This window comes from Oncorhynchus mykiss, unplaced genomic scaffold, assembly GCF_013265735.2.
Source record: "Oncorhynchus mykiss isolate Arlee unplaced genomic scaffold, USDA_OmykA_1.1 un_scaffold_375, whole genome shotgun sequence".
Taxonomy (NCBI): Eukaryota; Metazoa; Chordata; class Actinopteri; order Salmoniformes; family Salmonidae; genus Oncorhynchus; species Oncorhynchus mykiss.
This window is the reverse complement of record NW_023493822.1, coordinates 1-18,154: the sequence shown is the minus strand read 5'-3', so window position 1 is coordinate 18,154 and position 18,154 is coordinate 1. Positions and strand designations below refer to the sequence as shown.

Genomic DNA, 18,154 nt, shown 5'->3' with positions numbered 1-18,154 from the left:
CTCTTTGTCCGTTTTTTCCCACAAGGCTGAAATATGTGCCCTCGCTTTGAAATAAGTAAGCAAGGTTAGTTTGTATTTCATCCAACAATCTGTGCTACAAATTATGGCTACAGTATATGCAATTTCATCCACTTTTTGAGGGTGCCTTTCGCTTACGGCCACACCGGCCTGGGTACTCCTGATCTTGTCCGATCTCGGAAGCTAAGCAGGGTCGGGCCTGGTTAGTACTTGGATGGGAGACCGCCTGGGAATACCAGGTGCTGTAAGCTTTTTGTCACTGCCTTGTGGAATTTCAACTCTTTGTCCGTTTTTTCCCACAAGGCTGAAATATGTGCCCTCGCTTTGAAATAAGTAAGCAAGGTTAGTTTGTATTTCATCCAACAATCTGTGCTACAAATTATGGCTACAGTATATGCAATTTCTTCCACTTTTTGAGTGACACAAAGATGCTTATCTAAATGGTGGAAATGCAACAGCTGTTAATCAGGCTCACTTTGACTTTACATAGTGCACCAAGAGATAGTTTCTCACTTACGGCAACACCGGCCTGAGTACGCCTGATCTCGTCCGATCTCGGAAGCTAAGCAGGGTCGGGCCTGGTTAGTACTTGGATGGGAGACAGCCTGGCAATACCAGGTGCTGTAAGCTTTTTGTCACTGCCTTGTGGAATTTCAACTCTTTGTCCGTTTTTTCCCACAAGGCTGAAATATGTGCCCTCGCTTTGAAATAAGTAAGCAAGGTTAGTTTGTATTTCATCCAACAATCTGTGCTACAAATTATGGCTACAGTATATGCAATTTCATCCACTTTTTGAGGGTGCCTTTCGCTTACGGCCACACCGGCCTGAGTACTCCTGATCTCGTCCGATCTCGGAAGCTAAGCAGGGTCGGGCCTGGTTAGTACTTGGATGGGAGACCGCCTGGGAATACCAGGTGCTGTAAGCTTTTTGTCACTGCCTTGTGGAATTTCAACTCTTTGTCCGTTTTTTCCCACAAGGCTGAAATATGTGCCCTCGCTTTGAAATAAGTAAGCAAGGTTAGTTTGTATTTCATCCAACAATCTGTGCTACAAATTATGGCTACAGTATATGCAATTTCATCCACTTTTTGAGGGTGCCTTTCGCTTACGGCCACACCGGCCTGAGTACTCCTGATCTCGTCCGATCTCGGAAGCTAAGCAGGGTCGGGCCTGGTTAGTACTTGGATGGGAGACCGCATGGGAATACCAGGTGCTGTAAGCTTTTTGTCACTGCCTTGTGGAATTTCAACTCTTTGTCCGTTTTTTCCCACAAGGCTGAAATATGTGCCCTCGCTTTGAAATAAGTAAGCAAGGTTAGTTTGTATTTCATCCAACAATCTGTGCTACAAATTATGGCTACAGTATATGCAATTTCTTCCACTTTTTGAGTGACACAAAGATGCTTATCTAAATGGTGGAAATGCAACAGCTGTTAATCAGGCTCACTTTGACTTTACATAGTGCACCAAGAGATAGTTTCTCACTTACGGCAACACCGGCCTGAGTACGCCTGATCTCGTCCGATCTCGGAAGCTAAGCAGGGTCGGGCCTGGTTAGTACTTGGATGGGAGACAGCCTGGCAATACCAGGTGCTGTAAGCTTTTTGTCACTGCCTTGTGGAATTTCAACTCTTTGTCCGTTTTTTCCCACAAGGCTGAAATATGTGCCCTCGCTTTGAAATAAGTAAGCAAGGTTAGTTTGTATTTCATCCAACAATCTGTGCTACAAATTATGGCTACAGTATATGCAATTTCATCCACTTTTTGAGGGTGCCTTTCGCTTACGGCCACACCGGCCTGAGTACTCCTGATCTCGTCCGATCTCGGAAGCTAAGCAGGGTCGGGCCTGGTTAGTACTTGGATGGGAGACCGCCTGGGAATACCAGGTGCTGTAAGCTTTTTGTCACTGCCTTGTGGAATTTCAACTCTTTGTCCGTTTTTTCCCACAAGGCTGAAATATGTGCCCTCGCTTTGAAATAAGTAAGCAAGGTTAGTTTGTATTTCATCCAACAATCTGTGCTACAAATTATGGCTACAGTATATGCAATTTCATCCACTTTTTGAGGGTGCCTTTCGCTTACGGCCACACCGGCCTGAGTACTCCTGATCTCGTCCGATCTCGGAAGCTAAGCAGGGTCGGGCCTGGTTAGTACTTGGATGGGAGACCGCATGGGAATACCAGGTGCTGTAAGCTTTTTGTCACTGCCTTGTGGAATTTCAACTCTTTGTCCGTTTTTTCCCACAAGGCTGAAATATGTGCCCTCGCTTTGAAATAAGTAAGCAAGGTTAGTTTGTATTTCATCCAACAATCTGTGCTACAAATTATGGCTACAGTATATGCAATTTCTTCCACTTTTTGAGTGACACAAAGATGCTTATCTAAATGGTGGAAATGCAACAGCTGTTAATCAGGCTCACTTTGACTTTACATAGTGCACCAAGAGATAGTTTCTCACTTACGGCAACACCGGCCTGAGTACGCCTGATCTCGTCCGATCTCGGAAGCTAAGCAGGGTCGGGCCTGGTTAGTACTTGGATGGGAGACAGCCTGGCAATACCAGGTGCTGTAAGCTTTTTGTCACTGCCTTGTGGAATTTCAACTCTTTGTCCGTTTTTTCCCACAAGGCTGAAATATGTGCCCTCGCTTTGAAATAAGTAAGCAAGGTTAGTTTGTATTTCATCCAACAATCTGTGCTACAAATTATGGCTACAGTATATGCAATTTCATCCACTTTTTGAGGGTGCCTTTCGCTTACGGCCACACCGGCCTGAGTACTCCTGATCTCGTCCGATCTCGGAAGCTAAGCAGGGTCGGGCCTGGTTAGTACTTGGATGGGAGACCGCCTGGGAATACCAGGTGCTGTAAGCTTTTTGTCACTGCCTTGTGGAATTTCAACTCTTTGTCCGTTTTTTCCCACAAGGCTGAAATATGTGCCCTCGCTTTGAAATAAGTAAGCAAGGTTAGTTTGTATTTCATCCAACAATCTGTGCTACAAATTATGGCTACAGTATATGCAATTTCATCCACTTTTTGAGGGTGCCTTTCGCTTACGGCCACACCGGCCTGAGTACTCCTGATCTCGTCCGATCTCGGAAGCTAAGCAGGGTCGGGCCTGGTTAGTACTTGGATGGGAGACCGCATGGGAATACCAGGTGCTGTAAGCTTTTTGTCACTGCCTTGTGGAATTTCAACTCTTTGTCCGTTTTTTCCCACAAGGCTGAAATATGTGCCCTCGCTTTGAAATAAGTAAGCAAGGTTAGTTTGTATTTCATCCAACAATCTGTGCTACAAATTATGGCTACAGTATATGCAATTTCATCCACTTTTTGAGGGTGTCTTTCGCTTACAGCCACACCGGCCTGGGTACTCCTGATCTCGTCCGATCTCGGAAGCTAAGCAGGGTCGGGCCTGGTTAGTACTTGGATGGGAGACCGCCTGGGAATACCAGGTGCTGTAAGCTTTTTGTCACTGCCTTGTGGAATTTCAACTCTTTGTCCGTTTTTTCCCACAAGGCTGAAATATGTGCCCTCGCTTTGAAATAAGTAAGCAAGGTTAGTTTGTATTTCATCCAACAATCTGTGCTACAAATTATGGCTACAGTATATGCAATTTCTTCCACTTTTTGAGTGACACAAAGATGCTTATCTAAATGGTGGAAATGCAACAGCTGTTAATCAGGCTCACTTTGACTTTACATAGTGCACCAAGAGATAGTTTCTCGCTTACGGCCACACCGGCCTGAGTACGCCTGATCTCGTCCGATCTCGGAAGCTAAGCAGGGTCGGGCCTGGTTAGTACTTGGATGGGAGACCGCCTGGGAATACCAGGTGCTGTAAGCTTTTTGTCACTGCCTTGTGGAATTTCAACTCTTTGTCCGTTTTTTCCCACAAGGCTGAAATATGTGCCCTCGCTTTGAAATAAGTAAGCAAGGTTAGTTTGTATTTCATCCAACAATCTGTGCTACAAATTATGGCTACAGTATATGCAATTTCTTCCACTTTTTGAGTGACACAAAGATGCTTATCTAAATGGTGGAAATGCAACAGCTGTTAATCAGGCTCACTTTGACTTTACATAGTGCACCAAGAGATAGTTTCTCACTTACGGCAACACCGGCCTGAGTACGCCTGATCTCGTCCGATCTCGGAAGCTAAGCAGGGTCGGGCCTGGTTAGTACTTGGATGGGAGACCGCCTGGGAATACCAGGTGCTGTAAGCTTTTTGTCACTGCCTTGTGGAATTTCAACTCTTTGTCCGTTTTTTCCCACAAGGCTGAAATATGTGCCCTCGCTTTGAAATAAGTAAGCAAGGTTAGTTTGTATTTCATCCAACAATCTGTGCTACAAATTATGGCTACAGTATATGCAATTTCTTCCACTTTTTGAGTGACACAAAGATGCTTATCTAAATGGTGGAAATGCAACAGCTGTTAATCAGGCTCACTTTGACTTTACATAGTGCACCAAGAGATAGTTTCTCACTTACGGCAACACCGGCCTGAGTACGCCTGATCTCGTCCGATCTCGGAAGCTAAGCAGGGTCGGGCCTGGTTAGTACTTGGATGGGAGACAGCCTGGCAATACCAGGTGCTGTAAGCTTTTTGTCACTGCCTTGTGGAATTTCAACTCTTTGTCCGTTTTTTCCCACAAGGCTGAAATATGTGCCCTCGCTTTGAAATAAGTAAGCAAGGTTAGTTTGTATTTCATCCAACAATCTGTGCTACAAATTATGGCTACAGTATATGCAATTTCATCCACTTTTTGAGGGTGCCTTTCGCTTACGGCCACACCGGCCTGAGTACTCCTGATCTCGTCCGATCTCGGAAGCTAAGCAGGGTCGGGCCTGGTTAGTACTTGGATGGGAGACCGCCTGGGAATACCAGGTGCTGTACGCTTTTTGTCACTGCCTTGTGGAATTTCAACTCTTTGTCCGTTTTTTCCCACAAGGCTGAAATATGTGCCCTCGCTTTGAAATAAGTAAGCAAGGTTAGTTTGTATTTCATCCAACAATCTGTGCTACAAATTATGGCTACAGTATATGCAATTTCTTCCACTTTTTGAGTGACACAAAGATGCTTATCTAAATGGTGGAAATGCAACAGCTGTTAATCAGGCTCACTTTGACTTTACATAGTGCACCAAGAGATAGTTTCTCACTTACGGCAACACCGGCCTGAGTACGCCTGATCTCGTCCGATCTCGGAAGCTAAGCAGGGTCGGGCCTGGTTAGTACTTGGATGGGAGACCGCCTGGGAATACCAGGTGCTGTAAGCTTTTTGTCACTGCCTTGTGGAATTTCAACTCTTTGTCCGTTTTTTCCCACAAGGCTGAAATATGTGCCCTCGCTTTGAAATAAGTAAGCAAGGTTAGTTTGTATTTCATCCAACAATCTGTGCTACAAATTATGGCTACAGTATATGCAATTTCTTCCACTTTTTGAGTGACACAAAGATGCTTATCTAAATGGTGGAAATGCAACAGCTGTTAATCAGGCTCACTTTGACTTTACATAGTGCACCAAGAGATAGTTTCTCACTTACGGCAACACCGGCCTGAGTACGCCTGATCTCGTCCGATCTCGGAAGCTAAGCAGGGTCGGGCCTGGTTAGTACTTGGATGGGAGACAGCCTGGCAATACCAGGTGCTGTAAGCTTTTTGTCACTGCCTTGTGGAATTTCAACTCTTTGTCCGTTTTTTCCCACAAGGCTGAAATATGTGCCCTCGCTTTGAAATAAGTAAGCAAGGTTAGTTTGTATTTCATCCAACAATCTGTGCTACAAATTATGGCTACAGTATATGCAATTTCATCCACTTTTTGAGGGTGCCTTTCGCTTACGGCCACACCGGCCTGAGTACTCCTGATCTCGTCCGATCTCGGAAGCTAAGCAGGGTCGGGCCTGGTTAGTACTTGGATGGGAGACCGCCTGGGAATACCAGGTGCGGTAAGCTTTTTGTCACTGCCTTGTGGAATTTCAACTCTTTGTCCGTTTTTTCCCACAAGGCTGAAATATGTGCCCTCGCTTTGAAATAAGTAAGCAAGGTTAGTTTGTATTTCATCCAACAATCTGTGCTACAAATTATGGCTACAGTATATGCAATTTCATCCACTTTTTGAGGGTGCCTTTCGCTTACGGCCACACCGGCCTGGGTACTCCTGATCTCGTCCGATCTCGGAAGCTAAGCAGGGTCGGGCCTGGTTAGTACTTGGATGGGAGACCGCCTGGGAATACCAGGTGCTGTAAGCTTTTTGTCACTGCCTTGTGGAATTTCAACTCTTTGTCCGTTTTTTCCCACAAGGCTGAAATATGTGCCCTCGCTTTGAAATAAGTAAGCAAGGTTAGTTTGTATTTCATCCAACAATCTGTGCTACAAATTATGGCTACAGTATATGCAATTTCTTCCACTTTTTGAGTGACACAAAGATGCTTATCTAAATGGTGGAAATGCAACAGCTGTTAATCAGGCTCACTTTGACTTTACATAGTGCACCAAGAGATAGTTTCTCACTTACGGCAACACCGGCCTGAGTACGCCTGATCTCGTCCGATCTCGGAAGCTAAGCAGGGTCGGGCCTGGTTAGTACTTGGATGGGAGACCGCCTGGGAATACCAGGTGCTGTAAGCTTTTTGTCACTGCCTTGTGGAATTTCAACTCTTTGTCCGTTTTTTCCCACAAGGCTGAAATATGTGCCCTCGCTTTGAAATAAGTAAGCAAGGTTAGTTTGTATTTCATCCAACAATCTGTGCTACAAATTATGGCTACAGTATATGCAATTTCTTCCACTTTTTGAGTGACACAAAGATGCTTATCTAAATGGTGGAAATGCAACAGCTGTTAATCAGGCTCACTTTGACTTTACATAGTGCACCAAGAGATAGTTTCTCACTTACGGCAACACCGGCCTGAGTACGCCTGATCTCGTCCGATCTCGGAAGCTAAGCAGGGTCGGGCCTGGTTAGTACTTGGATGGGAGACAGCCTGGCGATACCAGGTGCTGTAAGCTTTTTGTCACTGCCTTGTGGAATTTCAACTCTTTGTCCGTTTTTTCCCACAAGGCTGAAATATGTGCCCTCGCTTTGAAATAAGTAAGCAAGGTTAGTTTGTATTTCATCCAACAATCTGTGCTACAAATTATGGCTACAGTATATGCAATTTCATCCACTTTTTGAGGGTGCCTTTCGCTTACGGCCACACCGGCCTGAGTACTCCTGATCTCGTCCGATCTCGGAAGCTAAGCAGGGTCGGGCCTGGTTAGTACTTGGATGGGAGACCGCCTGGGAATACCAGGTGCTGTAAGCTTTTTGTCACTGCCTTGTGGAATTTCAACTCTTTGTCCGTTTTTTCCCACAAGGCTGAAATATGTGCCCTCGCTTTGAAATAAGTAAGCAAGGTTAGTTTGTATTTCATCCAACAATCTGTGCTACAAATTATGGCTACAGTATATGCAATTTCTTCCACTTTTTGAGTGACACAAAGATGCTTATCTAAATGGTGGAAATGCAACAGCTGTTAATCAGGCTCACTTTGACTTTACATAGTGCACCAAGAGATAGTTTCTCACTTACGGCAACACCGGCCTGAGTACGCCTGATCTCGTCCGATCTCGGAAGCTAAGCAGGGTCGGGCCTGGTTAGTACTTGGATGGGAGACAGCCTGGCAATACCAGGTGCTGTAAGCTTTTTGTCACTGCCTTGTGGAATTTCAACTCTTTGTCCGTTTTTTCCCACAAGGCTGAAATATGTGCCCTCGCTTTGAAATAAGTAAGCAAGGTTAGTTTGTATTTCATCCAACAATCTGTGCTACAAATTATGGCTACAGTATATGCAATTTCATCCACTTTTTGAGGGTGCCTTTCGCTTACGGCCACACCGGCCTGAGTACTCCTGATCTCGTCCGATCTCGGAAGCTAAGCAGGGTCGGGCCTGGTTAGTACTTGGATGGGAGACCGCCTGGGAATACCAGGTGCTGTAAGCTTTTTGTCACTGCCTTGTGGAATTTCAACTCTTTGTCCGTTTTTTCCCACAAGGCTGAAATATGTGCCCTCGCTTTGAAATAAGTAAGCAAGGTTAGTTTGTATTTCATCCAACAATCTGTGCTACAAATTATGGCTACAGTATATGCAATTTCTTCCACTTTTTGAGTGACACAAAGATGCTTATCTAAATGGTGGAAATGCAACAGCTGTTAATCAGGCTCACTTTGACTTTACATAGTGCACCAAGAGATAGTTTCTCACTTACGGCAACACCGGCCTGAGTACGCCTGATCTCGTCCGATCTCGGAAGCTAAGCAGGGTCGGGCCTGGTTAGTACTTGGATGGGAGACCGCCTGGGAATACCAGGTGCTGTAAGCTTTTTGTCACTGCCTTGTGGAATTTCAACTCTTTGTCCGTTTTTTCCCACAAGGCTGAAATATGTGCCCTCGCTTTGAAATAAGTAAGCAAGGTTAGTTTGTATTTCATCCAACAATCTGTGCTACAAATTATGGCTACAGTATATGCAATTTCTTCCACTTTTTGAGTGACACAAAGATGCTTATCTAAATGGTGGAAATGCAACAGCTGTTAATCAGGCTCACTTTGACTTTACATAGTGCACCAAGAGATAGTTTCTCACTTACGGCAACACCGGCCTGAGTACGCCTGATCTCGTCCGATCTCGGAAGCTAAGCAGGGTCGGGCCTGGTTAGTACTTGGATGGGAGACAGCCTGGCAATACCAGGTGCTGTAAGCTTTTTGTCACTGCCTTGTGGAATTTCAACTCTTTGTCCGTTTTTTCCCACAAGGCTGAAATATGTGCCCTCGCTTTGAAATAAGTAAGCAAGGTTAGTTTGTATTTCATCCAACAATCTGTGCTACAAATTATGGCTACAGTATATGCAATTTCATCCACTTTTTGAGGGTGCCTTTCGCTTACGGCCACACCGGCCTGAGTACTCCTGATCTCGTCCGATCTCGGAAGCTAAGCAGGGTCGGGCCTGGTTAGTACTTGGATGGGAGACCGCCTGGGAATACCAGGTGCTGTAAGCTTTTTGTCACTGCCTTGTGGAATTTCAACTCTTTGTCCGTTTTTTCCCACAAGGCTGAAATATGTGCCCTCGCTTTGAAATAAGTAAGCAAGGTTAGTTTGTATTTCATCCAACAATCTGTGCTACAAATTATGGCTACAGTATATGCAATTTCATCCACTTTTTGAGGGTGCCTTTCGCTTACGGCCACACCGGCCTGGGTACTCCTGATCTCGTCCGATCTCGGAAGCTAAGCAGGGTCGGGCCTGGTTAGTACTTGGATGGGAGACCGCCTGGGAATACCAGGTGCTGTAAGCTTTTTGTCACTGCCTTGTGGAATTTCAACTCTTTGTCCGTTTTTTCCCACAAGGCTGAAATATGTGCCCTCGCTTTGAAATAAGTAAGCAAGGTTAGTTTGTATTTCATCCAACAATCTGTGCTACAAATTATGGCTACAGTATATGCAATTTCTTCCACTTTTTGAGTGACACAAAGATGCTTATCTAAATGGTGGAAATGCAACAGCTGTTAATCAGGCTCACTTTGACTTTACATAGTGCACCAAGAGATAGTTTCTCACTTACGGCAACACCGGCCTGAGTACGCCTGATCTCGTCCGATCTCGGAAGCTAAGCAGGGTCGGGCCTGGTTAGTACTTGGATGGGTGACAGCCTTGCAATACCAGGTGCTGTAAGCTTTTTGTCACTGCCTTGTGGAATTTCAACTCTTTGTCCGTTTTTTCCCACAAGGCTGAAATATGTGCCCTCGCTTTGAAATAAGTAAGCAAGGTTAGTTTGTATTTCATCCAACAATCTGTGCTACAAATTATGGCTACAGTATATGCAATTTCATCCACTTTTTGAGGGTGCCTTTCGCTTACGGCCACACCGGCCTGAGTACTCCTGATCTCGTCCGATCTCGGAAGCTAAGCAGGGTCGGGCCTGGTTAGTACTTGGATGGGAGACCGCCTGGGAATACCAGGTGCTGTAAGCTTTTTGTCACTGCCTTGTGGAATTTCAACTCTTTGTCCGTTTTTTCCCACAAGGCTGAAATATGTGCCCTCGCTTTGAAATAAGTAAGCAAGGTTAGTTTGTATTTCATCCAACAATCTGTGCTACAAATTATGGCTACAGTATATGCAATTTCATCCACTTTTTGAGGGTGCCTTTCGCTTACGGCCACACCGGCCTGGGTACTCCTGATCTCGTCCGATCTCGGAAGCTAAGCAGGGTCGGGCCTGGTTAGTACTTGGATGGGAGACCGCCTGGGAATACCAGGTGCTGTAAGCTTTTTGTCACTGCCTTGTGGAATTTCAACTCTTTGTCCGTTTTTTCCCACAAGGCTGAAATATGTGCCCTCGCTTTGAAATAAGTAAGCAAGGTTAGTTTGTATTTCATCCAACAATCTGTGCTACAAATTATGGCTACAGTATATGCAATTTCTTCCACTTTTTGAGTGACACAAAGATGCTTATCTAAATGGTGGAAATGCAACAGCTGTTAATCAGGCTCACTTTGACTTTACATAGTGCACCAAGAGATAGTTTCTCACTTACGGCAACACCGGCCTGAGTACGCCTGATCTCGTCCGATCTCGGAAGCTAAGCAGGGTCGGGCCTGGTTAGTACTTGGATGGGAGACAGCCTGGCAATACCAGGTGCTGTAAGCTTTTTGTCACTGCCTTGTGGAATTTCAACTCTTTGTCCGTTTTTTCCCACAAGGCTGAAATATGTGCCCTCGCTTTGAAATAAGTAAGCAAGGTTAGTTTGTATTTCATCCAACAATCTGTGCTACAAATTATGGCTACAGTATATGCAATTTCTTCCACTTTTTGAGTGACACAAAGATGCTTATCTAAATGGTGGAAATGCAACAGCTGTTAATCAGGCTCACTTTGACTTTACATAGTGCACCAAGAGATAGTTTCTCACTTACGGCAACACCGGCCTGAGTACTCCTGATCTCGTCCGATCTCGGAAGCTAAGCAGGGTCGGGCCTGGTTAGTACTTGGATGGGAGACAGCCTGGCAATACCAGGTGCTGTAAGCTTTTTGTCACTGCCTTGTGGAATTTCAACTCTTTGTCCGTTTTTTCCCACAAGGCTGAAATATGTGCCCTCGCTTTGAAATAAGTAAGCAAGGTTAGTTTGTATTTCATCCAACAATCTGTGCTACAAATTATGGCTACAGTATATGCAATTTCATCCACTTTTTGAGGGTGCCTTTTGCTTACGGCCACACCGGCCTGAGTACTCCTGATCTCGTCCGATCTCGGAAGCTAAGCAGGGTCGGGCCTGGTTAGTACTTGGATGGGAGACCGCCTGGGAATACCAGGTGCTGTAAGCTTTTTGTCACTGCCTTGTGGAATTTCAACTCTTTGTCCGTTTTTTCCCACAAGGCTGAAATATGTGCCCTCGCTTTGAAATAAGTAAGCAAGGTTAGTTTGTATTTCATCCAACAATCTGTGCTACAAATTATGGCTACAGTATATGCAATTTCATCCACTTTTTGAGGGTGCCTTTCGCTTACGGCCACACCGGCCTGAGTACTCCTGATCTCGTCCGATCTTGGAAGCTAAGCAGGGTCGGGCCTGGTTAGTACTTGGATGGGAGACCGCCTGGGAATACCAGGTGCTGTAAGCTTTTTGTCACTGCCTTGTGGAATTTCAACTCTTTGTCCGTTTTTTCCCACAAGGCTGAAATATGTGCCCTCGCTTTGAAATAAGTAAGCAAGGTTAGTTTGTATTTCATCCAACAATCTGTGCTACAAATTATGGCTACAGTATATGCAATTTCTTCCACTTTTTGAGTGACACAAAGATGCTTATCTAAATGGTGGAAATGCAACAGCTGTTAATCAGGCTCACTTTGACTTTACATAGTGCACCAAGAGATAGTTTCTCACTTACGGCAACACCGGCCTGAGTACGCCTGATCTCGTCCGATCTCGGAAGCTAAGCAGGGTCGGGCCTGGTTAGTACTTGGATGGGAGACAGCCTGGCAATACCAGGTGCTGTAAGCTTTTTGTCACTGCCTTGTGGAATTTCAACTCTTTGTCCGTTTTTTCCCACAAGGCTGAAATATGTGCCCTCGCTTTGAAATAAGTAAGCAAGGTTAGTTTGTATTTCATCCAACAATCTGTGCTACAAATTATGGCTACAGTATATGCAATTTCATCCACTTTTTGAGGGTGCCTTTCGCTTACGGCCACACCGGCCTGAGTACTCCTGATCTCGTCCGATCTCGGAAGCTAAGCAGGGTCGGGCCTGGTTAGTACTTGGATGGGAGACCGCCTGGGAATACCAGGTGCTGTAAGCTTTTTGTCACTGCCTTGTGGAATTTCAACTCTTTGTCCGTTTTTTCCCACAAGGCTGAAATATGTGCCCTCGCTTTGAAATAAGTAAGCAAGGTTAGTTTGTATTTCATCCAACAATCTGTGCTACAAATTATGGCTACAGTATATGCAATTTCATCCACTTTTTGAGGGTGCCTTTCGCTTACGGCCACACCGGCCTGGGTACTCCTGATCTCGTCCGATCTCGGAAGCTAAGCAGGGTCGGGCCTGGTTAGTACTTGGATGGGAGACCGCCTGGGAATACCAGGTGCTGTAAGCTTTTTGTCACTGCCTTGTGGAATTTCAACTCTTTGTCCGTTTTTTCCCACAAGGCTGAAATATGTGCCCTCGCTTTGAAATAAGTAAGCAAGGTTAGTTTGTATTTCATCCAACAATCTGTGCTACAAATTATGGCTACAGTATATGCAATTTCTTCCACTTTTTGAGTGACACAAAGATGCTTATCTAAATGGTGGAAATGCAACAGCTGTTAATCAGGCTCACTTTGACTTTACATAGTGCACCAAGAGATAGTTTCTCACTTACGGCAACACCGGCCTGAGTACACCTGATCTCGTCCGATCTCGGAAGCTAAGCAGGGTCGGGCCTGGTTAGTACTTGGATGGGAGACAGCCTGGCAATACCAGGTGCTGTAAGCTTTTTGTCACTGCCTTGTGGAATTTCAACTCTTTGTCCGTTTTTTCCCACAAGGCTGAAATATGTGCCCTCGCTTTGAAATAAGTAAGCAAGGTTAGTTTGTATTTCATCCAACAATCTGTGCTACAAATTATGGCTACAGTATATGCAATTTCATCCACTTTTTGAGGGTGCCTTTCGCTTACGGCCACACCGGCCTGAGTACTCCTGATCTCGTCCGATCTCGGAAGCTAAGCAGGGTCGGGCCTGGTTAGTACTTGGATGGGAGACCGCCTGGGAATACCAGGTGCTGTAAGCTTTTTGTCACTGCCTTGTGGAATTTCAACTCTTTGTCCGTTTTTTCCCACAAGGCTGAAATATGTGCCCTCGCTTTGAAATAAGTAAGCAAGGTTAGTTTGTATTTCATCCAACAATCTGTGCTACAAATTATGGCTACAGTATATGCAATTTCTTCCACTTTTTGAGTGACACAAAGATGCTTATCTAAATGGTGGAAATGCAACAGCTGTTAATCAGGCTCACTTTGACTTTACATAGTGCACCAAGAGATAGTTTCTCACTTACGGCAACACCGGCCTGAGTACGCCTGATCTCGTCCGATCTCGGAAGCTAAGCAGGGTCGGGCCTGGTTAGTACTTGGATGGGAGACAGCCTGGCAATACCAGGTGCTGTAAGCTTTTTGTCACTGCCTTGTGGAATTTCAACTCTTTGTCCGTTTTTTCCCACAAGGCTGAAATATGTGCCCTCGCTTTGAAATAAGTAAGCAAGGTTAGTTTGTATTTCATCCAACAATCTGTGCTACAAATTATGGCTACAGTATATGCAATTTCATCCACTTTTTGAGGGTGCCTTTTGCTTACGGCCACACCGGCCTGAGTACTCCTGATCTCGTCCGATCTCGGAAGCTAAGCAGGGTCGGGCCTGGTTAGTACTTGGATGGGAGACCGCCTGGGAATACCAGGTGCTGTAAGCTTTTTGTCACTGCCTTGTGGAATTTCAACTCTTTGTCCGTTTTTTCCCACAAGGCTGAAATATGTGCCCTCGCTTTGAAATAAGTAAGCAAGGTTAGTTTGTATTTCATCCAACAATCTGTGCTACAAATTATGGCTACAGTATATGCAATTTCATCCACTTTTTGAGGGTGCCTTTCGCTTACGGCCACACCGGCCTGAGTACTCCTGATCTCGTCCGATCTTGGAAGCTAAGCAGGGTCGGGCCTGGTTAGTACTTGGATGGGAGACCGCCTGGGAATACCAGGTGCTGTAAGCTTTTTGTCACTGCCTTGTGGAATTTCAACTCTTTGTCCGTTTTTTCCCACAAGGCTGAAATATGTGCCCTCGCTTTGAAATAAGTAAGCAAGGTTAGTTTGTATTTCATCCAACAATCTGTGCTACAAATTATGGCTACAGTATATGCAATTTCTTCCACTTTTTGAGTGACACAAAGATGCTTATCTAAATGGTGGAAATGCAACAGCTGTTAATCAGGCTCACTTTGACTTTACATAGTGCACCAAGAGATAGTTTCTCACTTACGGCAACACCGGCCTGAGTACGCCTGATCTCGTCCGATCTCGGAAGCTAAGCAGGGTCGGGCCTGGTTAGTACTTGGATGGGAGACAGCCTGGCAATACCAGGTGCTGTAAGCTTTTTGTCACTGCCTTGTGGAATTTCAACTCTTTGTCCGTTTTTTCCCACAAGGCTGAAATATGTGCCCTCGCTTTGAAATAAGTAAGCAAGGTTAGTTTGTATTTCATCCAACAATCTGTGCTACAAATTATGGCTACAGTATATGCAATTTCATCCACTTTTTGAGGGTGCCTTTCGCTTACGGCCACACCGGCCTGAGTACTCCTGATCTCGTCCGATCTCGGAAGCTAAGCAGGGTCGGGCCTGGTTAGTACTTGGATGGGAGACCGCCTGGGAATACCAGGTGCTGTAAGCTTTTTGTCACTGCCTTGTGGAATTTCAACTCTTTGTCCGTTTTTTCCCACAAGGCTGAAATATGTGCCCTCGCTTTGAAATAAGTAAGCAAGGTTAGTTTGTATTTCATCCAACAATCTGTGCTACAAATTATGGCTACAGTATATGCAATTTCATCCACTTTTTGAGGGTGCCTTTCGCTTACGGCCACACCGGCCTGGGTACTCCTGATCTCGTCCGATCTCGGAAGCTAAGCAGGGTCGGGCCTGGTTAGTACTTGGATGGGAGACCGCCTGGGAATACCAGGTGCTGTAAGCTTTTTGTCACTGCCTTGTGGAATTTCAACTCTTTGTCCGTTTTTTCCCACAAGGCTGAAATATGTGCCCTCGCTTTGAAATAAGTAAGCAAGGTTAGTTTGTATTTCATCCAACAATCTGTGCTACAAATTATGGCTACAGTATATGCAATTTCTTCCACTTTTTGAGTGACACAAAGATGCTTATCTAAATGGTGGAAATGCAACAGCTGTTAATCAGGCTCACTTTGACTTTACATAGTGCACCAAGAGATAGTTTCTCACTTACGGCAACACCGGCCTGAGTACGCCTGATCTCGTCCGATCTCGGAAGCTAAGCAGGGTCGGGCCTGGTTAGTACTTGGATGGGAGACAGCCTGGCAATACCAGGTGCTGTAAGCTTTTTGTCACTGCCTTGTGGAATTTCAACTCTTTGTCCGTTTTTTCCCACAAGGCTGAAATATGTGCCCTCGCTTTGAAATAAGTAAGCAAGGTTAGTTTGTATTTCATCCAACAATCTGTGCTACAAATTATGGCTACAGTATATGCAATTTCATCCACTTTTTGAGGGTGCCTTTCGCTTACGGCCACACCGGCCTGAGTACTCCTGATCTCGTCCGATCTCGGAAGCTAAGCAGGGTCGGGCCTGGTTAGTACTTGGATGGGAGACCGCCTGGGAATACCAGGTGCTGTAAGCTTTTTGTCACTGCCTTGTGGAATTTCAACTCTTTGTCCGTTTTTTCCCACAAGGCTGAAATATGTGCCCTCGCTTTGAAATAAGTAAGCAAGGTTAGTTTGTATTTCATCCAACAATCTGTGCTACAAATTATGGCTACAGTATATGCAATTTCTTCCACTTTTTGAGTGACACAAAGATGCTTATCTAAATGGTGGAAATGCAACAGCTGTTAATCAGGCTCACTTTGACTTTACATAGTGCACCAAGAGATAGTTTCTCACTTACGGCAACACCGGCCTGAGTACTCCTGATCTCGTCCGATCTCGGAAGCTAAGCAGGGTCGGGCCTGGTTAGTACTTGGATGGGAGACAGCCTGGCAATACCAGGTGCTGTAAGCTTTTTGTCACTGCCTTGTGGAATTTCAACTCTTTGTCCGTTTTTTCCCACAAGGCTGAAATATGTGCCCTCGCTTTGAAATAAGTAAGCAAGGTTAGTTTGTATTTCATCCAACAATCTGTGCTACAAATTATGGCTACAGTATATGCAATTTCATCCACTTTTTGAGGGTGCCTTTCGCTTACGGCCACACCGGCCTGAGTACTCCTGATCTCGTCCGATCTCGGAAGCTAAGCAGGGTCGGGCCTGGTTAGTACTTGGATGGGAGACCGCCTGGGAATACCAGGTGCTGTAAGCTTTTTGTCACTGCCTTGTGGAATTTCAACTCTTTGTCCGTTTTTTCCCACAAGGCTGAAATATGTGCCCTCGCTTTGAAATAAGTAAGCAAGGTTAGTTTGTATTTCATCCAACAATCTGTGCTACAAATTATGGCTACAGTATATGCAATTTCATCCACTTTTTGAGGGTGCCTTTCGCTTACGGCCACACCGGCCTGAGTACTCCTGATCTCGTCCGATCTCGGAAGCTAAGCAGGGTCGGGCCTGGTTAGTACTTGGATGGGAGACCGCCTGGGAATACCAGGTGCTGTAAGCTTTTTGTCACTGCCTTGTGGAATTTCAACTCTTTGTCCGTTTTTTCCCACAAGGCTGAAATATGTGCCCTCGCTTTGAAATAAGTAAGCAAGGTTAGTTTGTATTTCATCCAACAATCTGTGCTACAAATTATGGCTACAGTATATGCAATTTCATCCACTTTTTGAGGGTGCCTTTCGCTTACGGCCACACCGGCCTGAGTACTCCTGATCTCGTCCGATCTCGGAAGCTAAGCAGGGTCGGGCCTGGTTAGTACTTGGATGGGAGACCGCCTGGGAATACCAGGTGCTGTAAGCTTTTTGTCACTGCCTTGTGGAATTTCAACTCTTTGTCCGTTTTTTCCCACAAGGCTGAAATATGTGCCCTCGCTTTGAAATAAGTAAGCAAGGTTAGTTTGTATTTCATCCAACAATCTGTGCTACAAATTATGGCTACAGTATATGCAATTTCTTCCACTTTTTGAGTGACACAAAGATGCTTATCTAAATGGTGGAAATGCAACAGCTGTTAATCAGGCTCACTTTGACTTTACATAGTGCACCAAGAGATAGTTTCTCACTTACGGCAACACCGGCCTGAGTACTCCTGATCTCGTCCGATCTCGGAAGCTAAGCAGGGTCGGTCCTGGTTAGTACTTGGATGGGAGACAGCCTGGCAATACCAGGTGCTGTAAGCTTTTTGTCACTGCCTTGTGGAATTTCAACTCTTTGTCCGTTTTTTCCCACAAGGCTGAAATATGTGCCCTCGCTTTGAAATAAGTAAGCAAGGTTAGTTTGTATTTCATCCAACAATCTGTGCTACAAATTATGGCTACAGTATATGCAATTTCATCCACTTTTTGAGGGTGCCTTTCGCTTACGGCCACACCGGCCTGAGTACTCCTGATCTCGTCCGATCTCGGAAGCTAAGCAGGGTCGGGCCTGGTTAGTACTTGGATGGGAGACCGCCTGGGAATACCAGGTGCTGTAAGCTTTTTGTCACTGCCTTGTGGAATTTCAACTCTTTGTCCGTTTTTTCCCACAAGGCTGAAATATGTGCCCTCGCTTTGAAATAAGTAAGCAAGGTTAGTTTGTATTTCATCCAACAATCTGTGCTACAAATTATGGCTACAGTATATGCAATTTCATCCACTTTTTGAGGGTGCCTTTCGCTTACGGCCACACCGGCCTGAGTACTCCTGATCTCGTCCGATCTCGGAAGCTAAGCAGGGTCGGGCCTGGTTAGTACTTGGATGGGAGACCGCCTGGGAATACCAGGTGC

General features: G+C 45.3%; 36 non-coding genes and 19 pseudogenes across 36 annotated transcripts; all 55 read left to right on the top strand.

The window, feature by feature from the left end:
• The first annotated feature begins 150 nt into the window (after positions 1-150).
• LOC118953811 lies at positions 151-269 on the top strand. Its single transcript, XR_005044069.1, has one exon. It is a non-coding gene; the product is annotated as a 5S ribosomal RNA (ribosomal RNA).
• Positions 270-529: 260 nt separating this feature from the next.
• On the top strand, positions 530-648 carry LOC118953889 (annotated as a pseudogene).
• Positions 649-825: 177 nt separating this feature from the next.
• LOC118953729 lies at positions 826-944 on the top strand. Its single transcript, XR_005043987.1, has one exon. It is a non-coding gene; the product is annotated as a 5S ribosomal RNA (ribosomal RNA).
• A 177-nt stretch (positions 945-1,121) lies between these two features.
• LOC118953766 lies at positions 1,122-1,240 on the top strand. Its single transcript, XR_005044024.1, has one exon. It is a non-coding gene; the product is annotated as a 5S ribosomal RNA (ribosomal RNA).
• Positions 1,241-1,500: 260 nt separating this feature from the next.
• LOC118953888 lies at positions 1,501-1,619 on the top strand (annotated as a pseudogene).
• Positions 1,620-1,796: 177 nt separating this feature from the next.
• On the top strand, positions 1,797-1,915 carry LOC118953727. The gene has a single exon (XR_005043985.1). It is a non-coding gene; the product is annotated as a 5S ribosomal RNA (ribosomal RNA).
• Positions 1,916-2,092: 177 nt separating this feature from the next.
• Positions 2,093-2,211, top strand: LOC118953765. The gene has a single exon (XR_005044023.1). It is a non-coding gene; the product is annotated as a 5S ribosomal RNA (ribosomal RNA).
• A 260-nt stretch (positions 2,212-2,471) lies between these two features.
• Positions 2,472-2,590, top strand: LOC118953887 (annotated as a pseudogene).
• Positions 2,591-2,767: 177 nt separating this feature from the next.
• On the top strand, positions 2,768-2,886 carry LOC118953726. The gene has a single exon (XR_005043984.1). It is a non-coding gene; the product is annotated as a 5S ribosomal RNA (ribosomal RNA).
• Positions 2,887-3,063: 177 nt separating this feature from the next.
• On the top strand, positions 3,064-3,182 carry LOC118953764. The gene has a single exon (XR_005044022.1). It is a non-coding gene; the product is annotated as a 5S ribosomal RNA (ribosomal RNA).
• A 177-nt stretch (positions 3,183-3,359) lies between these two features.
• On the top strand, positions 3,360-3,478 carry LOC118953760. Its single transcript, XR_005044018.1, has one exon. It is a non-coding gene; the product is annotated as a 5S ribosomal RNA (ribosomal RNA).
• A 260-nt stretch (positions 3,479-3,738) lies between these two features.
• On the top strand, positions 3,739-3,857 carry LOC118953641. Its single transcript, XR_005043899.1, has one exon. It is a non-coding gene; the product is annotated as a 5S ribosomal RNA (ribosomal RNA).
• A 260-nt stretch (positions 3,858-4,117) lies between these two features.
• Positions 4,118-4,236, top strand: LOC118953819. Its single transcript, XR_005044077.1, has one exon. It is a non-coding gene; the product is annotated as a 5S ribosomal RNA (ribosomal RNA).
• Positions 4,237-4,496: 260 nt separating this feature from the next.
• Positions 4,497-4,615, top strand: LOC118953886 (annotated as a pseudogene).
• A 177-nt stretch (positions 4,616-4,792) lies between these two features.
• Positions 4,793-4,911, top strand: LOC118953802. The gene has a single exon (XR_005044060.1). It is a non-coding gene; the product is annotated as a 5S ribosomal RNA (ribosomal RNA).
• Positions 4,912-5,171: 260 nt separating this feature from the next.
• On the top strand, positions 5,172-5,290 carry LOC118953818. Its single transcript, XR_005044076.1, has one exon. It is a non-coding gene; the product is annotated as a 5S ribosomal RNA (ribosomal RNA).
• A 260-nt stretch (positions 5,291-5,550) lies between these two features.
• On the top strand, positions 5,551-5,669 carry LOC118953885 (annotated as a pseudogene).
• Positions 5,670-5,846: 177 nt separating this feature from the next.
• LOC118953810 lies at positions 5,847-5,965 on the top strand. The gene has a single exon (XR_005044068.1). It is a non-coding gene; the product is annotated as a 5S ribosomal RNA (ribosomal RNA).
• A 177-nt stretch (positions 5,966-6,142) lies between these two features.
• On the top strand, positions 6,143-6,261 carry LOC118953756. Its single transcript, XR_005044014.1, has one exon. It is a non-coding gene; the product is annotated as a 5S ribosomal RNA (ribosomal RNA).
• Positions 6,262-6,521: 260 nt separating this feature from the next.
• LOC118953816 lies at positions 6,522-6,640 on the top strand. The gene has a single exon (XR_005044074.1). It is a non-coding gene; the product is annotated as a 5S ribosomal RNA (ribosomal RNA).
• Positions 6,641-6,900: 260 nt separating this feature from the next.
• On the top strand, positions 6,901-7,019 carry LOC118953934 (annotated as a pseudogene).
• A 177-nt stretch (positions 7,020-7,196) lies between these two features.
• Positions 7,197-7,315, top strand: LOC118953725. The gene has a single exon (XR_005043983.1). It is a non-coding gene; the product is annotated as a 5S ribosomal RNA (ribosomal RNA).
• Positions 7,316-7,575: 260 nt separating this feature from the next.
• On the top strand, positions 7,576-7,694 carry LOC118953883 (annotated as a pseudogene).
• Positions 7,695-7,871: 177 nt separating this feature from the next.
• On the top strand, positions 7,872-7,990 carry LOC118953724. The gene has a single exon (XR_005043982.1). It is a non-coding gene; the product is annotated as a 5S ribosomal RNA (ribosomal RNA).
• Positions 7,991-8,250: 260 nt separating this feature from the next.
• LOC118953815 lies at positions 8,251-8,369 on the top strand. The gene has a single exon (XR_005044073.1). It is a non-coding gene; the product is annotated as a 5S ribosomal RNA (ribosomal RNA).
• Positions 8,370-8,629: 260 nt separating this feature from the next.
• On the top strand, positions 8,630-8,748 carry LOC118953882 (annotated as a pseudogene).
• A 177-nt stretch (positions 8,749-8,925) lies between these two features.
• LOC118953723 lies at positions 8,926-9,044 on the top strand. Its single transcript, XR_005043981.1, has one exon. It is a non-coding gene; the product is annotated as a 5S ribosomal RNA (ribosomal RNA).
• A 177-nt stretch (positions 9,045-9,221) lies between these two features.
• On the top strand, positions 9,222-9,340 carry LOC118953755. The gene has a single exon (XR_005044013.1). It is a non-coding gene; the product is annotated as a 5S ribosomal RNA (ribosomal RNA).
• Positions 9,341-9,600: 260 nt separating this feature from the next.
• LOC118953930 lies at positions 9,601-9,719 on the top strand (annotated as a pseudogene).
• Positions 9,720-9,896: 177 nt separating this feature from the next.
• LOC118953722 lies at positions 9,897-10,015 on the top strand. Its single transcript, XR_005043980.1, has one exon. It is a non-coding gene; the product is annotated as a 5S ribosomal RNA (ribosomal RNA).
• Positions 10,016-10,192: 177 nt separating this feature from the next.
• LOC118953754 lies at positions 10,193-10,311 on the top strand. Its single transcript, XR_005044012.1, has one exon. It is a non-coding gene; the product is annotated as a 5S ribosomal RNA (ribosomal RNA).
• A 260-nt stretch (positions 10,312-10,571) lies between these two features.
• Positions 10,572-10,690, top strand: LOC118953881 (annotated as a pseudogene).
• A 260-nt stretch (positions 10,691-10,950) lies between these two features.
• On the top strand, positions 10,951-11,069 carry LOC118953926 (annotated as a pseudogene).
• Positions 11,070-11,246: 177 nt separating this feature from the next.
• Positions 11,247-11,365, top strand: LOC118953721. Its single transcript, XR_005043979.1, has one exon. It is a non-coding gene; the product is annotated as a 5S ribosomal RNA (ribosomal RNA).
• Positions 11,366-11,542: 177 nt separating this feature from the next.
• LOC118953800 lies at positions 11,543-11,661 on the top strand. The gene has a single exon (XR_005044058.1). It is a non-coding gene; the product is annotated as a 5S ribosomal RNA (ribosomal RNA).
• A 260-nt stretch (positions 11,662-11,921) lies between these two features.
• On the top strand, positions 11,922-12,040 carry LOC118953880 (annotated as a pseudogene).
• Positions 12,041-12,217: 177 nt separating this feature from the next.
• On the top strand, positions 12,218-12,336 carry LOC118953720. Its single transcript, XR_005043978.1, has one exon. It is a non-coding gene; the product is annotated as a 5S ribosomal RNA (ribosomal RNA).
• Positions 12,337-12,513: 177 nt separating this feature from the next.
• On the top strand, positions 12,514-12,632 carry LOC118953753. The gene has a single exon (XR_005044011.1). It is a non-coding gene; the product is annotated as a 5S ribosomal RNA (ribosomal RNA).
• Positions 12,633-12,892: 260 nt separating this feature from the next.
• On the top strand, positions 12,893-13,011 carry LOC118953861 (annotated as a pseudogene).
• A 177-nt stretch (positions 13,012-13,188) lies between these two features.
• On the top strand, positions 13,189-13,307 carry LOC118953719. The gene has a single exon (XR_005043977.1). It is a non-coding gene; the product is annotated as a 5S ribosomal RNA (ribosomal RNA).
• A 260-nt stretch (positions 13,308-13,567) lies between these two features.
• Positions 13,568-13,686, top strand: LOC118953879 (annotated as a pseudogene).
• Positions 13,687-13,863: 177 nt separating this feature from the next.
• On the top strand, positions 13,864-13,982 carry LOC118953718. The gene has a single exon (XR_005043976.1). It is a non-coding gene; the product is annotated as a 5S ribosomal RNA (ribosomal RNA).
• Positions 13,983-14,159: 177 nt separating this feature from the next.
• LOC118953799 lies at positions 14,160-14,278 on the top strand. Its single transcript, XR_005044057.1, has one exon. It is a non-coding gene; the product is annotated as a 5S ribosomal RNA (ribosomal RNA).
• Positions 14,279-14,538: 260 nt separating this feature from the next.
• On the top strand, positions 14,539-14,657 carry LOC118953878 (annotated as a pseudogene).
• A 177-nt stretch (positions 14,658-14,834) lies between these two features.
• LOC118953716 lies at positions 14,835-14,953 on the top strand. The gene has a single exon (XR_005043974.1). It is a non-coding gene; the product is annotated as a 5S ribosomal RNA (ribosomal RNA).
• A 177-nt stretch (positions 14,954-15,130) lies between these two features.
• On the top strand, positions 15,131-15,249 carry LOC118953752. Its single transcript, XR_005044010.1, has one exon. It is a non-coding gene; the product is annotated as a 5S ribosomal RNA (ribosomal RNA).
• Positions 15,250-15,509: 260 nt separating this feature from the next.
• On the top strand, positions 15,510-15,628 carry LOC118953877 (annotated as a pseudogene).
• Positions 15,629-15,805: 177 nt separating this feature from the next.
• On the top strand, positions 15,806-15,924 carry LOC118953715. The gene has a single exon (XR_005043973.1). It is a non-coding gene; the product is annotated as a 5S ribosomal RNA (ribosomal RNA).
• A 260-nt stretch (positions 15,925-16,184) lies between these two features.
• Positions 16,185-16,303, top strand: LOC118953925 (annotated as a pseudogene).
• A 177-nt stretch (positions 16,304-16,480) lies between these two features.
• LOC118953714 lies at positions 16,481-16,599 on the top strand. The gene has a single exon (XR_005043972.1). It is a non-coding gene; the product is annotated as a 5S ribosomal RNA (ribosomal RNA).
• A 177-nt stretch (positions 16,600-16,776) lies between these two features.
• LOC118953713 lies at positions 16,777-16,895 on the top strand. Its single transcript, XR_005043971.1, has one exon. It is a non-coding gene; the product is annotated as a 5S ribosomal RNA (ribosomal RNA).
• Positions 16,896-17,072: 177 nt separating this feature from the next.
• LOC118953712 lies at positions 17,073-17,191 on the top strand. The gene has a single exon (XR_005043970.1). It is a non-coding gene; the product is annotated as a 5S ribosomal RNA (ribosomal RNA).
• Positions 17,192-17,451: 260 nt separating this feature from the next.
• On the top strand, positions 17,452-17,570 carry LOC118953932 (annotated as a pseudogene).
• A 177-nt stretch (positions 17,571-17,747) lies between these two features.
• On the top strand, positions 17,748-17,866 carry LOC118953711. Its single transcript, XR_005043969.1, has one exon. It is a non-coding gene; the product is annotated as a 5S ribosomal RNA (ribosomal RNA).
• A 177-nt stretch (positions 17,867-18,043) lies between these two features.
• LOC118953867 lies at positions 18,044-18,154 on the top strand (annotated as a pseudogene; the record flags this gene model as incomplete).